Source organism: Chelonia mydas, chromosome 11 (genome assembly GCF_015237465.2).
Source record: "Chelonia mydas isolate rCheMyd1 chromosome 11, rCheMyd1.pri.v2, whole genome shotgun sequence".
Classification (NCBI taxonomy): Eukaryota; Metazoa; Chordata; order Testudines; family Cheloniidae; genus Chelonia; species Chelonia mydas.
The window spans coordinates 49,748,109-49,765,903 of record NC_051251.2 but is presented as its reverse complement, the minus strand read 5'-3'; the positions used below and the strand labels follow the sequence as shown (position 1 = coordinate 49,765,903).

Here is a 17,795-nt window from a genome sequence, read left to right as displayed (position 1 = left end):
GGCCCTCATCTGAAAATTATATCCCAAACTTATTAATGATGCAATTGTTTTCATTTAATTGTTTTCTTTTACCTGTCCCATGTTCCCCTGTTGTCTGACTTGTCTCTGTTTTAACTCAGTAGGAAACAGCAGGAGAAAGAATATTCTTGAATTATTTCCTTTTCCGAGGTTTGCATGCATTTCTTAGCATTCAGAGAGGAACAGACAAGGGAGGGAAGGACATGACTCAGTTTGCATTTCTTTTGGTAAGCAAGATTATTTTTAGATAGTAGGCAGTGAGACTACAACAAGGTCTTAGGGCTTGTCTGCACTGGCAAGTTTTGCCACCAAAAACTGCCTTTTGGCGACAAAACAGCGATACCATACACACTGCAATGTGACTTTAAAAAAAAAAATACGCCCAGTTTTGCTGACAAAAAACTTCCACCCCTGTGAGAGACTTTTTTTTCTTTTCCCTTCCCTTTGTTGTCGACAAACAGACAGTGTACACACTACAGCTTTTTTTTCAATTGTATTGGCCTCCAGAAAATGTCCCACAATTCCCATGCTGCCGCTCTGGTCAGCGGTTTGAACTCCACTGCCCTGCAGTCAACCCGCCCCTCCCCCTTGCAAGCCCCAGGAATTTTAAATCTCATTTCCTGCTTGCTGGCTTCCCAGATGAGCTTCCAAGGTGAGCATGGCTGGCTATCTCACCAAACGCGCTCCCGCTTGGACCACCGCTGAGTTGTTGGATCTGACCAGTATATGGGGAGAGGAGTCTGTACAGTCACAGCTGCGAGTGACCCGTAGGAATCAGGACACATATGGGCAAATTTCTTGAGGCTTGTGCGAAAAGGGCTATGATCAGGACACGCAGCAGTGCAGAACGAAGATAAAGAAGCTGAGGCAGGCGTCCTATAAGGTGCGGGAGGCGAATCATCACTCCGGTGGTGCCCCTAACACCTGCCACTTCTATAGGGAGCTGAGTGCTATCCTTGGTGACCCCACCTCCATCGCTGATAGCCCCCTGGACACTTCGGAAGCAGCAGAAAGAGGGGGTAACCCGGAGGCTGAAATTCTGGATGAGGAAGTCGAGCTAGAAGGGGATGCGCAGCTCCCAGCAGGGTCACCCAGTGGGGCAGGTAGCCAGGAACTTTTCTCCACTCCAGAAGTGCTCAACGGGTAGCAGGAAGCAGATGAGACGCCGGGTAAGTTGCTGTGGCTTGTGTAGGGAATCGAAAAGTGGGAGGCAGGTTGTGTTTTCTGTGAGCTGGACGTTGTCCTGTGTAGCTAATCTGCATGGCCAAGCAGGGTGTTGATGGACATTGAGACCTGCAGGGAATCCTCCAGAGAGAAGCTCTGGAAAGTTTCCAAGAGGTACTTGTTAATCCTCTGTCACAGATTCCAAGGGACAGCAGCTTTGTTAGTTCCCCCATTGTAGGAAACTGTACCATGCCATTTAGCAATCGGTGGAGCTGGGGCCAAAGTGGCACATAGCTAAGCTGCATGTAGACTGGGGTGAAAACCACACAAGCATGCAGTAGTTGTGCCCTGGTTTCCCTGGTTACTCGCAGGAGCGAGATGTCAGCCAGCAGGTTGGCCACCTGTGAAAAAGTATGGGATAATTTTAGAATGAGTTCCCTGCAAAGTTGCCCGACAAGCCATGACTGTTTTGTCCTTATGCACAACCGCCTTCCCCCGACTCCTGACACTCACCATGATTGGGGTTCTCGCGGACCTGGGTGCCTGCCTAGAGTTCAGAGGGAAAGTGATTGCTACTTGCAAAAGGCCCTTGTTACTAAAATGTTTCAATCATTTGCTGGAATGTAACAATCCCTCATCTGTTCAGCACAGATCTTGAGTAATACCCCACACACCCCTGCTGACCAACTTCGGCAGATAAGGAGACATTCCTTTTCATTTCAAAGCACTCCTGAGTTTCCCCATGGCTCCACCCCCTCTCACAGCTTGCACAATGATAGCTGGAGCTACACACAGTTGTGAGGTTTTACCCTTTTTAACAATAAATAAAGGCTAAGGTATTTAATGGTACAGCGTTTTTATTCTGTGTTCTACAAAAGCGTGTAGCAATCAATCCATCTCGGGAACAGGTTTCTAAAGCATTTTGTTGCGTGGGTCTTGGGCCCCAAAATTGTACATGGATGCACCAGGGAAGCAACTCCAAAGCAGACGTGTTACTGCTTCTCATTGTCAGTGTGGTTCCTCAAAGCCTCTCCGATGTTAATAGCAGCCCTCTGTGCTCCTCTGACAGCCCTAGCATCTGGCTGTCCAAATTGTGCAGCCAAGCACTCTGCCTCAGTGCTCCACACCTGAGCAAATATTTCACCCTTAGATTCACACAGATTATGCAAAGTGCAGCACGCAGCTATGACCACGGGAATATTATCTTCGGTAAGGTCTAGCCTGCCACTGAGACACCTCCAGCGACCTTTCTAAAGGCCAAAGGCACATTTGACTACCATGCAGCACCTGCTCAGCCTGTTGTTATAATGCTCCTTGATGCTGTCCAGATGCCCTGTGTAAGGTTTCATGAGCCAGGGCTGTAAGGGATAAACTGGGTCTCCCAGGATTACTATAGGCATTTCCACATCCCCCACTGTGAGGATAAACTGGGTCTCCCAGGATTACTATGGGCATTTCCACATCCCCCACTGTGATCTTGTGGTCTGGAAAGAAAGTCGCCACCTACAGCTTTCTGTACAGGCCACTGTTCCTGAAGATGGGTGCGTCATGCACCTTTCCAGACCTGCCTGCACTGATGTCCGTGAAATGCCTCCAGTGATCCACAAGTGCCTGCAACACCATGGAGAAGTATCCCTTCCTATTGAGGTATTCAGAGGCAAGGTGGTCTGGCACTAAAATTGGAATGTGTGTACCATCAAGTGCCCCGCCACAGTTAGGGAAACGCATCTCTGCAAAGCCATCCACGATTTTGCATGCACATTTCCCAGACTCACGGTCCTCTGCAGAAGGATACAATTTATTGTCCTGCTCACTTGGAGTAATACAGCCCCAACAATGCACTTCCCTACTCCAAACTGATTTGCGACTGACCGGCAGCAGTCTGGATTCGCCAGCTTCCACACAGCGATTGCAACATGCCTCTCTACCAAAATGGCAGCTCTCAGTCTGGTGTCCTTGAGCTGCAGCTTGGGGGCCAGCTCAGCACATAGCTCCAGGAAGGTTGCTTTATGCAGCCTAAAGTTCTGTACCCACTGGTCTTCATCCCACACCTGCATGACAATGTAATCCCACTAATCAGTGCTTGTTTCCCTAGGCCAAAAGCGACGCTCTACCGTATGCAGCTGCTCTGTGAATGCACAAAGCACTGATAAGTTGCTGCTGTCCATATCACACTCGGATGCCTGCGATTCATCCTCTGTCAGTAACTCTGCGAGTAACTGTGCTGCCATGGGCGATGTCGTCATGACAGCTAACAGCGCATAGGGGAGTAGCATGGGATCCATCCTCTCTCACTGCAGGTGCTGGCGTGCACTACAAAAGACTGACAGTTGGAAAAACAGCGTGAAAGGAAGCCAGAAACCATTGGAGGGCTGGGACACAAAGTGGTGCATGATGGTACATTTTGCACATCCCAGGATGCACCGTGCTCCGTTTCCACATTCCCACAGTGATGGATGGTGTCACCAGGCACTTTGGGGTACATACCCACAGTCCATTGCTCTCGCTGTCGACAACAATGCCCCGAATGTGGACATGATCTGTTGACAGGGGCAGCAAATGTAGACATGCTTTGGCGACTTTGCTTTTGTCAATTTTTTCCTTGTCGACATTAGTTTCATTGACAAAACTTGCCAGTGTAGACAAGCCTTTAGAAGGCGTTCAGGGGAAAAAAAACTCTATAAAAGGAGAGGGTGAGGTTATGTGTAGTGTTTCTTTAAACTGTAGCAAGCTGTCAGGTGGTAAGAGACAGGGGAAGATTCCAGGCAGAAATCTGTGCTGAAAGAGAGAAGTTTCCAGGATAACTTCCTTCCTTCCTCTGATGAAGTTCCTCATTCAGTGTCAGAAAGCAACTCTTCCTATTTTTCTTTACCATTGGCACATGACTGAAGGCTTGAGAGTGACCCCTCATCAGGGCTCTGCAGCAGAACTCCTTGTTACCTGAGCTATAGGCACCTGTCAAATGTAACCTGCTGTCAAAAACACTCCATTTAAAAGTTGTGCAGAGGAGGGGTACTCATGTATAATAATTCTTACATAGTGGGTATTTTTCCTTGTTTTGTTTTTAGTGTGCTAACTCCAGTGGCGAGGCTAATCAGAAAACACACCTCAGTAAAGGCGTCTTGGGTTGGTTTTAGGTCACTTAATTTATGTCTACACTGCAATTAAATGCCCATGGCTGGCCCATGTCAGCTGATTGAGGCTTACAGGGCTCAGGCCATGGGCCTGTAAAATTGCAGTATAGATGTTTGGGCTCAGAATGGACATGGGGAAGGGTCCCAGAGCCCAGGCTCCAGTCTGAGCTGAAACATCTACATCAATATTTCACAGCCTGCAGCCCAAGCCTCATGAGCCCAAGTCAACTGACATGGGTCAGCTGCAGGGGTTTAATTGCAGTATAGATGTACCCCTATAGTGGCACCACACAGCACATGTTTAGAGAAAGGACAATCTTGCAGTTAAAACACTGGACTGGGACCATAGGCACCGACTCCGTGGGGGCTCCAGGGCTGGCACACCCACAGGGCTGCAGCCCCCCTATCAGCACCTTTCCCTCCCTCCCCTGCACCTCCTGCCTGCTGCAATCAGCTGTTTCGCGGCAAGCAGGAGGCTGGGGGGGGGGCGGAACTGGGTGGGAAGAGTCAGGGCGGGGGTGGAGCAGGGGCAGGGTGGGGATGGGGCCTTAGGGCAATGGGTGGAGTGGGGGTGATGCCTGGGGACAAGCACCCCCTGGCACTCTGGAAAGTTGGCACCTTTGACTGGGACTCAGGACATTTTGAATTATAGTCCCAGCTCTTTTACAGATATGTTGTGTAACCTTGACTAAATCACAGGGGTTACATAGGGTAACCAGATGTCCCGATTTTATAGGGACAGTCCCAATTTGGGGGTCTTTGTCTTATATAGGCTCCTATTACTCCCCACCCCGTCCCGATTTTTCACACTTGCTGTCTGGTCACCCTAGGGTGATGTCTACACTATAGCTGGGAGTCAGCCTCCCAAACTGGGTAAACAGAGTTATACTAGCTCACCTTGAGCTAGCAGGCTAAAAATAACAGTGTGGACATCACAGCTTTGGCAGCTGCTCGGACCCCCTAGATCTGAGCTTGGGTGGCTAACTCAAATCTCTGTCAGAGCTGCAACATTCACAGTGCCAAATTTCAGAATTAGACATGGCACAATTGAACACCTGTCTCTGTTTGTGCAAGCGTAAGGTATGCGCCCAACAGACCACATGTGCATGACATATGCTACACATGCACTCCCCAGCTATTTGCACACTTATCATAGGCATATACAAATTAATTTGCACACACCTACTTCTGTAAAGCTGATCCTTTACTTCTCATTTCCTTAGTTTCCCATCGTAAAGTGCAAATAATATCTCACAGGTGGGTAATATTTGTAAAATGCTTTGTGCTCCTTGGATGGAAGTCAATGTGAAAATGCAAAGCCTTAATAGTATTGCTAATTTACAGTGATTGTCCTGGGACACAGTGGGGCTTCCGTGTCATTGAATTCCATGAGGAAATTTATCAACAGCAGAAGAGATTCCTGTTATGAGCTCATACCCACTAGCTGCCTGCCCATACCCACACTTTAACAGGCTATTGGGAAAACAAAGGGTTAAAGATACAGAAAAAAATTCAGGGAAGGCTCACCACTCTGTCCAGTGGATCTGCCTGGCTGAGCATGGGAGCCACCTGCAGCTTGTTATAAAGGGCTCTTGCTGATACTGTCTGGGCTGCTACATTACAGACACCAGATAGAGGATGAAGGACCCTGTCTGTATAGAACTCATTTAGTATTGTCAAGAATAAGAGAGGAGAAGTTTATTGAAAGATTAAGATTTGGATAAGGGAAGCAAGTGAGAGCAGTGTTTTAAAAAGCACATGTCTACAACAAATTTGCTCATGTTTAGTTTTTTTGTTTGTTTTGTCTCTATTTTCTTGACTACTTCAGTTTTATACATGTCTCTTCATCACGATTTAACTGAGTTCCTGTGGCAGCTAGTGATCATCTCTCTGGTGGCTTGTAGTATGGCCACACACTGAGTCCAGTGTTAAATCACATCAGAAATCAGATCTCTGAAATCTTATCAAAGGCTATTTGTAATTGTAATCTTTGTACTGAAGATTGATGTGTATGCACATATATTACATAAAAATACAATAAAAGAACATGCAGATTGAAAAGTTGCACACAGAAAAGTTAGAAAATTCCAGAATTAAACTTTCTGAGTTCCTAGAACAGTATATCACTGCATTACTATTCCAGATATATTTACAGAGTGATGATAGTTTAGGAGGAGACTTTAAGTCAGTGAACATTCTGTTTTGTTAGTTTGTTGTACACTTTGAGAAATTACTGCGGTCTCCTTGAGATAATATTCCAATGCTAGCACTTTTCTAATGACTCTAGGGATTTAAAACTCTCAAATTCCATCTCACTGAACCTACTGAATAAAAGCAAAAGACACGAAGAAAAACCCTGTAAAAATTGCAGCAGCCTGTTAAAGGCACTGCAAATCTTTCCACTGACTTCAGTAGGCTTTGGGTCAGACTGTATGTCAGACCTTATTTAGTGATGCTGAAAGCTCAGATCAGTCTGGTTTCATCTTCAAAGTCTGTTCCCAACTTCAGTCACAGTCTGTCAGCTCCTAATTATAAATCAAAGAAATCCAAAGATAAATAGTTGTCATTTGGTAAATCGTGAGAATTGAATGTATATGTGGAGAACTGGAGCTACCTCATCAAAATCTAAAGGAAAACAGGCTCGTCTTCAAATGAGAGATGCTGTCCTTTGAGCTAGGCTTCTCATTTTGTGCTTTCTATCTACAATGAAAAATTTGAACTTTGGTTTGGTTTCATTACTTACCAAAGTTCTTGTAAGTCAGCCAATTTTTAATGAAAATAGACACATCATTCTCCCTGTGTCCCTGAGAATATTGTTTATATGTGGTTTCTACCCCCCTACTCCCCCCCCCCCCCCCAAAAAAAAAGCATTCAAGTTTATGGATCTTCACTGAAGATGCTGAACCGATGTCATGACCCTACAAACATATTCTCACACATGTAACTTTATTGATGTGAGAAATGCCATTGGTTTCAAAGGAACTATGCACAATAAAAGTTACTTGTGCGTAAGTGTATACAGAACTAGGCCCCAATATATGAAAAGGGAGCTGTTGTGTCTGGCTGATCCCTTCCATAGAAACACCTGCTAGAATTTCAGAGTTAAGTGAAATTCAAAGAGGTTTGGAACATGGCAGGGGATGACAATTTTGTTTTTAATTTCAGCTGAAATTAGCAAATTTTGCCTGACTTCCATAAAAGATCTATAAAAAAGCTATTAAACCCTTTCCCCTGTGCCTAAAACTCGGCATAGTTCCCCCCAAACTGATCTGAGTTTGGGGTTTATAATACTCCTAAAGCAGGACACTTTTGCATGGTTTGGGGACTATTCTGAATCTTTCATGATGATTTGGTAAATAAGGGTTACCAGATTAAGAAAAATAGTATCAGGCAGCATGGTTTGTGATTCAGTTTGTTTCATCCAGTATTTTTACCCAAATTGTAAACATATACCTCAAGAGATTCAAAAATGGATTGGTGATTTTGGGTGTCTCAATTTTTGAATGTTCAAGCTGAGATCTTCAGAGAGTCGGTGTTCAGCATTATCTGAAAATCAGGCCACCTCTAAGGTTGGGCCCCCAAAGTTGGGCACTCAAAACTCACTAGTGGCTTTTGAAAATGTTGGCCTTATGTAAAAGTACCTCATTCTGGGAACATCACCTTTGAAGTTATAAACTGGTGAAGAGAATTCCTACCTGTCCCTCCTGTGTGAGCAAGGACTACTGTCACTCAGGTAGGGCTGGGGGATTGCCTACAATGGAGGGCAGGCAATATTTCTAGCAACGGGACAGCTTTTAATTTTAACCAGGGGCTCCATAGAAACCCTGATCAGCAGATGCTGCTGAGGAGATGAGCTATATCTGCACATCCCTCGCCATGCCCCTCTTCAATCCAGTGCCCCCAGCTCTTGGGGCTGCACTGGGTGCTCACAAGGCACCTCAGTAGAGGGAAAGTTATAGTCACCATACAGCAGAAGCCAATGTAGACCCTGTGTTGAATCTAGTTCTACGCATATAATGGATAAATCATTTCCCTCGTGAACAGAACTTCATTTATTACATAAAGGGAATATGATGCAAGCAGAATACATGCTGAGTTTTAACATATCTCTGTGAAGTAAACAGTGAAGCAGTTTTATGACTGTCATCAATGTACTGAAGTGTACACAAACTGAGCTAGCATTTAGACTTCCTTCTTATCCAGTTTCGCACGCTTCTTTCCTGTTGGCGCTATTTAGAAAAGTTACCCTAAAAAGCAAGTGAGGTCACAACACTCTAAACAGGAAGCTTCCCCCTGCCTCGGATCTCATTGAATCTTAGCCAAAATAAGCCTCTCTTCACAGCAAACAGAGGAGCAACCTCTGGCAGTGTAATCAGCAGGCTGCTACAGCTGCATTATAGCAGGATCAGATTGCATTTTTCCCATTATATCTCCCCCACTCCCAAGTCCTATCTTCAACAAGAACTGATAGTGGAGAAGCAAGCTCAACACACTTCAGGAATTCGCCAATTCTCTTTCAAGAACTGCTCACAGCAATTTGGTTGGTGAGTACTTTGTAAGTCTTTGTTTTGCAAAAGACTTTCTTTGGGGGACGAAGGCAAGAAATTCTGCCCAGAGGATGTCAAAAGTTGGTTGGTTTTTCCTTAGCATGTGTTAGGTACTGTAGTCAGATGTCCAGAAGCAAAGTCTAGTAATCAGGGATTGCAAAAATGTAGATTTTTGTTTCCTAAAGAGACTGAAGAAACAGTTCTCTTACAATAGGAACTATTTGCTGGTAGTGAACATGTCAGGATATGGGCATTTTGGCAAGCTCATGGATAGCAGTGGCTTTTTAGATCCAAACGACCAGTGAAACATTTTATGCTAATTTTAACCAGTAACCCAGAGTTTGTCATGAAATGTCTCATGCTTTTCAAACAATGCTTGGACTCAATTGAATACAGTGGAAGCTCCAGGGAGAGAGGCAGATTTATTCAGGCAGTGTTCTGTGGTCTGTCTGCTAGACTATTTTCAAATCCTATGAGCCCATGCCTTTAGAGGCAATTACAGTTTTAAGAATTAGCAGAATGTTATGTCTGCTTTAGCAGAATTACACAAATCTCATGTAACCATAAATCAATTTCACTCATTATTAAAATCAAAAGAATATTTTCCCTGTCTTGTCCATAGATTATTTAAACAATGAACAAGGTAACGACTGTAGTCATACTGAAATATGAAAAAATAGAACAAGCAACAAAAAATGACTTGTGCAAAATTCTACTTCAGGATCAGCATGAACTTGAGCTTCTTTTATGATAACTCTGTAATGAAAGCACAATGATATTTAACTGGATTTAAAAACAAGTGACAAAATCTAAATAACTACTCACTAGGTTTTGTATAAGGAATATAAGAGAAGAAGGATACATAGCACTAATGTTCAGTGGCGGAGAAATGGACAAAGGAGAAAATGACGGGGGCGGGGGGACATAGATATGAAAAATGTCAGTGTGACTCAGTTCTCTAAATTAGTCATAAAAGCACTCCAGGCAAAATGTAAAATAAACCATCCTTCCTGAACGTCTTATGGACAGACGTAAAGGCAGGAAGTTCAGCTGTCAGATAGATAGGAACAATAAGGGCATGCTTTCTGAATTGCCAATAACTAGCACCTAATAATGTTATGGAGCAAAGCTGAGAATGGGCTTTGGTGTGCGTGGGTGGGTTGTTTGTAGATATCTGTTAATTTTTTTTTTGAACTTTTTTGAAAGATGAGCTCACAGTGTTTCCTAGATATATGTTGCCATCTCAATTTCTATAAAAAGCCAGGTTCAACTATTGTTTAAGCTGAACGTGAACACAATATGATTATTTAGCTGTGTGTGTGTGTACACAATTACAGCAGTCTTAATGTTCTAGAGATTACTGGAACACAGCACATTCTAGCCATGCCTATTTCCCTGGGGAATCCCCAACTTGCCATACCCTAGGGGAATCCTAACTTGCTTTTTAGGCTGGCTTTAAGCAAAGCAGACTTCTTGGGCCTGTGAATCTGGCCTATCACATTTCACAAAGTAGGAAGAGAGTGCTGTATGACCAGAGCGAGACAGAAAAGGAGATACACAGAGACCTGAATTGCTTGCATCTCAGTCTAGCCATCGAAACGGAAAAGTCACTGGCCAAACTCCCAGGTTTGTGAGGACAGTTTTGAAGAGCATGTCAAAAGAGCATCGTGGCAAACAAAGATTTAGATGTCTTCACACATAAGTAAACCAGATATTGGATCACCATTGCAAACAAGGATGGAAGAATGTGGATGACAAACTATACCCTGCATTCTTCAAAGACTCAATGCTTTCCGAGCTTCTACAACATCTTATTTGTGCCTGTACTAGTAGGGGTCACTGAACAATCAACTGGTTTCAGAGTAGCAGCCGTGTTAGTCTGTATTCGCAAAAAGAAAAGGAGTACTTGTGGCACCTTAGAGACTAACCAATTTATCTGAGCATAAGCTTTAGCTCATGAAAGCTTATGCTCAAATAAATTGGTTAGTCTCTAAGGTGCCACAAATACTCCTTTTCTTTGAACAATCAACTGTGTCTGTAGTCAGAACAATCTTCTCTGCACAGATTGTGTACATGCCAAGGTGGTGAAGACTGTGGCAACTCATGCACTCTCAGCAAAGATTGTAATGATGAACAAGATGATGATAATAGCATTGACTAGAAATGTCACTAGAGCTATTACATTTCAATGATACCTGGACAAATTTATTATTAGAGTTTGTTTTACCCTTTAGATTGTTGTTGTGTTGCTTTGAGGTTACAACAAAACTGAATTTTATGTCTTAGAGTCATTAAGCTAACAGAAACAAATGTAAAGATTTCAAAATAGTCATATTAACATGTTAAGGGGGGGATCCTTGTTTATCTCTAATGGCGCCACTTGACAGTTCCACATAATATTTCATCTTAAAGTAGACATAACAAGCTTTCAAATGATGTATATATGTGTGTAGCGAGATTATATTAAGTTGACCAAATTGGTGGTGCCTGCCCCCTGCCTAGAATGAAATGTGAAAAGCAAACCTGGCCAAAAATGAATTATTTTTTTTAAATCCTTTAGATTTGATAATCTAAAGCAATCAGTATCTTTCAGCAGCTTCCATTGAAGCTTTGTATTGAAATTCTGTAAACCATATCAAAGTATGTAGATGGCCTGATCCTAAATTGATTAGTGTAAATTTGCATATCCCTCTCAAGCTCCTATGTTTCTGAAATATTGCTAGTATTCTAAAAATTCTAATGTTCTTATCACAATCTTGAAAATCTGGCAGCTATTTATATTAATCTTTTATGTTTACTAATGCAGAGTCTGCGGGGAGGGGGAATTGGGGACAGATCCTCAGCATTGCTCCATTGAAAATTCATGCAGAAATCTAGGAAAAAATAACAAAAACAGAAGCCCCTCCAATCACCCCCAAAGACATTAAGTTCTTTCATTTAAAGATGCTAAGTCCTTAAAAAGTAGTGGGTAGTCTGGCAAGGACAACAGGGAGATGAAAATTGTCCCATCTATGCACACACTCTTTAACATCAGCTTGTTGGGGAGAACCTGATAGCAGGATCTGGTCAAATGGAACCTCCACAAATATAGTTGAACTGAGAATGGTCTCCATTCTATGGGTCCTTGAACCATTCGACAGTTGACATATTATTTTCTGTGAAATTTTATAGAATGGTTCAAAAACAGAAAAAATTATCATTTTCTATTGATTCCTTCAGACCCACAAAACCCTGTTGTCAGCTGCAATCAAGGATTAGCCAGCTGAAGACTTGGCCTTGTGAGTCTCGATCCTAGCGGTGGTCTTAGTACTTGCCCGGTGCTGTTTAGGTACACCATGAAAGAAGAGACTCTTTACAGTTGCTCTCCTCCTTAACACATGCACTGCACCTACATGCCACAGGCCTGGAGTTGGTTTACTGCCTGTAAGATGTTGGGGGACATTTTATATTTGGCACATAGTTTACAGTCCAGTAATTGTTGCCTCATCTCAAAACAGGAAGACCAATCAATCTTCTGAGGTGAACATAGAACAGAAAAATTGGACATTTTATCCAGCAGATATTCTTCCCTCATACTTCAGATTCAGAAATAAATTCTGATGTGGGCTTTTTTTTATTGTTGTTGGTATTATCGTGTCAAAAGCAAAACTTCTGACTGCTTTCTGAAACATATGTCATGATTTTTTTAGACTTACCTTGTTTCAATCACATTTTATTTTTTAGAGGGAGAAGAAACAGATGTGTGAGAAACAGCATTTCAACATTCAAATATTAATTGAGTGCAAACAGAAACCACTAATGTCTATTCCTACCTTTTCCAAATCAAGCTACATTCAGTAAATATTTGTCCGGTAGGCATGCTGTCAGATTAAAAATGAGAGGCCTAGTTTTCTTCTTCCTTACAGCAGTGTCAATGAGAAAAAGATGGCGCTATCATTTGTTAAAAAGTACTGCGTGGATCAAAATACCTTTTCTACAACAAGGCAAAACCCTGCTTTGGTTAGCTCAGTGATGAGAACTAGGGACGTAGTCCAGTTTGGGATCCTATTGATTAGAGTAAATGGGGGGAAATGATATATAATAATAAGCACAGTGAATTATCCAAAGGGAGTAGTGAAATAAATTAAGTCAGAATTGCTATAATCTTATCTAGTTAGATTCTTTTCTCCTTAATTTTAAACTGTACTAAATACAACTTAAGACTACGCACAAAATTTCATAACCTATGTCTTACTGTTACTGAATTTACCATATCTTTTGCATTTTTCACCTCTTCCATTTCCTGTGCTATCAGTTTGAGTAAGTCACTTTCATGGTCACTGAAATGTAACTTGATGCTTTTTTCTAATGCTGTCAGTTGCTAATATATGAACCCACCTTTTGTTTTTCTTTCCATTTAGTCAGACAGAAGACTTTAGTTTGGTACTAAACTCTAGTTACTATAGAAATTAGTGCAGAACAGGCTGCAAAGCAAAATAAGTATATTCAAAAGGTCTAATTCTGCAGGTCGTGAAAAATATATTCCTGAAAAGTGGTCAGAGAACACAAAGGTTTTTTTCAGCAAAATCCCTACAAATGTGGAGAAAGTTTTCTGCTAATTCTAGCCATCAAAATGATTTAAGGGGACAGATCCCAGGTTAAGTCTCCTTTGTGCCACTCTAGCTATAGGACTTACAGCTCCTCGATAGGGATAGTTGGGGATTCCCATCATAAAGGAATTCACAGTTAGGATTTCTGTCATAAGGAAGTTCCCATTTGGCTTGCAGCTGCCCCTATACCACTCACTTTCCCCCACCTTCAGAAAGGGAGGGTCTTGGACAAGGTATAGGTATTATTCACAAGTATATGTTATGTAGGTTATCCCTAATCAGTTTTGAAAAGGCCTTTGTACCACCCTAGACCATCAGATAACCTTGTATGCCACAGAAAAACCCATTTTAGGAATGGTCTAGAAAGTTTTAAAGTTTATTGGGACTACAGTTTATAACCCTCCAACTGTAAAGTCAACAGTTACCATTAGTTCCATTGTACAGATCTCAGAGGGAGCTCTAGAAGTAACCTATCCTATCTTCTGTTAAAGTCAGTCATCTTGGGACTTACTAGGGTGCATGGTCCCAGTGGAGAATTGGAGTCTCCTTTCTCCAGTAGTGCAATGCTCCTGTTTCTAATTCTTTGGGCCAATAAGAGCCTGAGTTTAAATTCCTGATATTCTGATGTAACGAAAAGCTGTCACTGATGCATGACTGAATCTTTCCTATCATGAAGTCAATGGGACCACATGTGGAGTAAGGTGCTACTCTGGTGGAGTGAGGATACCTGAATCTGGCCAAGAATGATCAGGGGTTGGGGGAAGTAAACGGAGAGACCACTAACACACACTCTTCATGCTCACTCCATCCCCTCCTGTCTCCTGCATGCAATTGGCAAAAATTGTACATGGCCCAGCTGCTTCTGACCCCCAGAGCAGAAGGTCACACACAATACATTTTGAATTGTGCTTTATTGTATATACTACCTTAAAAATAATAATTCCACTTGAATCTTAAATCTTAAGGCCTCCATTGAACATTAAGCAAACATTTGTAAAACTTTTGGTTTTGTAGAGATACACTTTTTGTTAAGCAGCAGTTGAATTTTATATTGGATTTTGTTTTTCTTTTAATCTGATATGAGAAATTCCTAAACTGCAAAAACAGCCTCAGATGGTAAGCTTTAGAACCTTCACCCATTCCTCCCAAGATGACACAATATACTAGGAATGTGTGACCGTAGGGAAATTTAGTAAGAAGATAATGGACTTTCTGTATTGACTTGTTCTTTAGAATGAGGCAGATGAATTTCCTTTTGGGAAACTACCCAAACATTGGCAATCTTGTAAGGGTTACTTTTAATAAAATACTCTTTTCAAGGGGGTGAGGGGAGATGGGAACAGGACTGCAGTTGTCTCGTTGAGATTTTTTGTCCCTTGTACAAATGCAGTAATTCATTCTTAGACTCCCCCAACTGAATATCTTGTTGTTATATAGTTAAGGTTGCACAAGTTGCTATTACAAAGGGCTATTTTCAAATGCTAATTACTTGGTCAAATGTTTCCTTTTTTGGCTTAATACACAGTATGTTTGTTCTCAGCCTAGGATCCAACTTTTTGGGGGGTTTTGAAGGATTGAGCAAAAACTGGTTCAGCAATTTTTTGAGAACTAAAAGATATATATTTCCTATCCCTGGAATAGGTAACCAGAATTCTAGGTTTTAACCAGAGGGATTGGAATCCAGAAGTCTCAGTATATAGGGAGGGTTCAGGTGCAAACTTGGGACTGATCCAAGGTCCACCTGAGTTTTGGATTAGGCCTATGGAGGGCTCCATAAGCATGGAAAGTGGGGCATTAAATAAAATTTAGGGGCTCTTCAGGGATTGAAAGTACTCAGAAATCTTTCTCACTACAAATTCTCTTCAAAACATAAAAGTGAAGGCATGGTACAAAATGTCTCTGAATATCTACTTCTGATGAACTCATGAAAGACTGGGGAATTCTAAAATCCAGTTGATTTGGATATTGATTTTACTTCCTCTTTACCCAACCCAAATGATGTCAGGTCAGCCATTATCTTTATTCACTGACAAATATTTATTCTCCACTCACTCTTGAAATAATTGCTGACATAGAATCTGTCTCTCTCTACATATAATATTCCTGGTTTAAAAAATGTACTGACGTAAACCACAAACTGCACTTCAGACTTAACTCAGATACTGAATGTAATATTATATTTCTAGCAGTTCAGGATGTCTTGTACAGAGCTCTTTATTTAAACAATGTGGTGTAGGCCTTTGACCAAATAGTGGATTATAAATGTGATTCACTAAAACTGCTTCTCTAGCTTCAGATAAAAAATACCTTCTCCTAAACTTGGACCACAAACTTACACAAGCAAAGAGAGACACTGGTAAGACAAGTGCATCATAAGATGCATCCACATCCTAAAGACAATGGATGCAGTAGGGAAACCTCAAAGGGCATATTTTGCCACCCTTACTTATGCTGAGTCGTATCATAGTAGTCACTGTGGGTAAGGGTGGCAGAATTTGACCCCAAACCAGACCTTTTAGAGTTAGGTACTAAAAGGAATCAGTTGGTTATATTTCTTATTTAACTGATTTTGTGGGTTTGTGTCACTATCTTGATGCTATATTATTTGCGTACAAAATCATTTTATTTTATTTTATTTGGACATGTATCATTCTTATGCATCTCGTAGAATGACATGGGGAATTACATCCACCCAGAGAAGCATAAGCAAATTTGGGGCAGTTCTCCTAAACTCCTCCTCAGAATCTGTTTGGTTTTTATTTTTGTTTTTCATGCACTGTGTGAATGTCACTCAAGATGGAAATGGATCCTTTTCCCTTCTTGGCTGATTAGAACCTAGAGACCGCCTAAGCCGGGGGGGGGGGGGGCAAACTTTTTGGGCCGAGGGCCACATCTAGGAGGGGAAATTGTAGGGCAGGGGGTTGGAGTGCGGAAGGGAGTGCGGGGTGTGGGAGGGGGTGCGGTATGCAGGAACGGGCTCAGGGCAAGGGATTGGGGCAGAGGAGGGGTGCGGGGTGTATGAGGGGGCTCGGAAAGGGAGTTGGGGTGCACGAGGGTGCAGCGGGGGCTCAGGGCAGGGAGTTGGGGTGCAGGAAGGGTGTGAGGTGCAGGCAGGGGGCTCAGGGCAGGGAGTTGGGGTGCAGGAGGGGTGTGACGTGCAGGCAGGGGGCTCACGGCAGGGAGTTGGGGTGCCGCCCCAGGAAGCGGCCAGAACCATGTCGCTGCACGGCCCCTGGGGGAGGAGGGGGCACAGGGCTCTGCACGCTGCCCTTGCCACGCCTCCAGGTACCCCCCCCCCCCAGCTCCCATTGGCTGTGGTTCCCCATTCACGGCCAATGGGTGCTGCCGGGGTGGGGGCGGTGCCTGGAGGCAAGAGCAACCCATGGAGACCTCTGGTCTCCCTCCCCCAGGGGCCATGCAGGGATGTGGTGCCGGCCGCTTCTGAGAGCAGCACAGGGCCTGCGGCACAACGGGGAGCAATCCCACGGGCTGGCTCCAAAGCCCTGATGGGCCGGATCCGGCCCGCGGGCCATAGTTCGCCCACCCCTGGCCTAAGCCCTTCGGTGACAGGAGAACACAAATACTTCCCAAAGGAAGCACATGCTGCTGGCAACTCTTAAATATGTCCTGGTGTAGATCTCAAAAGGCAAGGGTGCCTGGCAGCAAGCATTTCAGCTAACGGTCTCACTTAATATTCTGAGAAAGCAGTGGCCAGGCAACACTTAATAAACAGCTTTTTTTTTTTTTTTTTTTTTTTTAAATTCTAATCATCAACCAGGCCAGGCTGTGGCATGGAAACAGCATTCATCAGTGTAAGTGGCCATTAATCAGTGATCTCCTGAGGCCACTAAACAGGCCAGATATCAACTGCTGATATCAGCAACATGAATCGTGAGCTGCTGCTTTCTTGATAACAGTACCTGGAAGGAATATCTTGAAATGTCTCCACTTTTTTATTTCAGAGAGAGAGAGCACAAAGGGGAATTGCTGGGCAACCGATCAGTCTCTCCAACAGCCCATAGCTGCAGAGTTCCATAGGCCTTATCCTAGCACCTCTTGTGTTCAATGTTTACTTTTATCAATATAGCATCAAAAATGTTCTGGATGCCTGGCAGACTAAGCACTTCAGTTGCCTCAAGTGCTTAGTCTAATTTTAGACATGATACAATGAGTTGGAGCAGCAAACAGTGAGAATAACGGAATGGAGAACAAAGGTTACAATCATAAGATCACATGGTTATTTAGGTCTGTTAACTGAATGTCTTAACAGTCCAATTATATATACATAATATTATATAATATAATATGGGTGTATACATGTATCTATCTACATACAGATATAT

The 17,795-nt window shown here is 42.9% G+C and overlaps 1 protein-coding gene across 6 annotated transcripts in view; it reads left to right on the top strand.

Annotated features, from left to right (window-relative positions):
• Positions 1 to 17,795, top strand: part of TFPI (tissue factor pathway inhibitor) — a 243,495-nt gene that overhangs the window by 178,659 nt on the left and 47,041 nt on the right. Inside the window, exon 1 of one of the 6 annotated variants that reach the window (XM_037912253.2) lies at positions 8,499 to 8,860. The exons of 3 other annotated variants lie outside the window; for them this stretch is intronic. The gene's annotated coding sequence lies outside the window, so the exon portion shown is untranslated. Of the gene's footprint in view, positions 1 to 8,498; positions 8,861 to 17,795 lie in introns of those variants that run through there. 2 more of the 6 variants (XM_027832021.3, XM_027832019.3) reach the window with 2 other exon arrangements.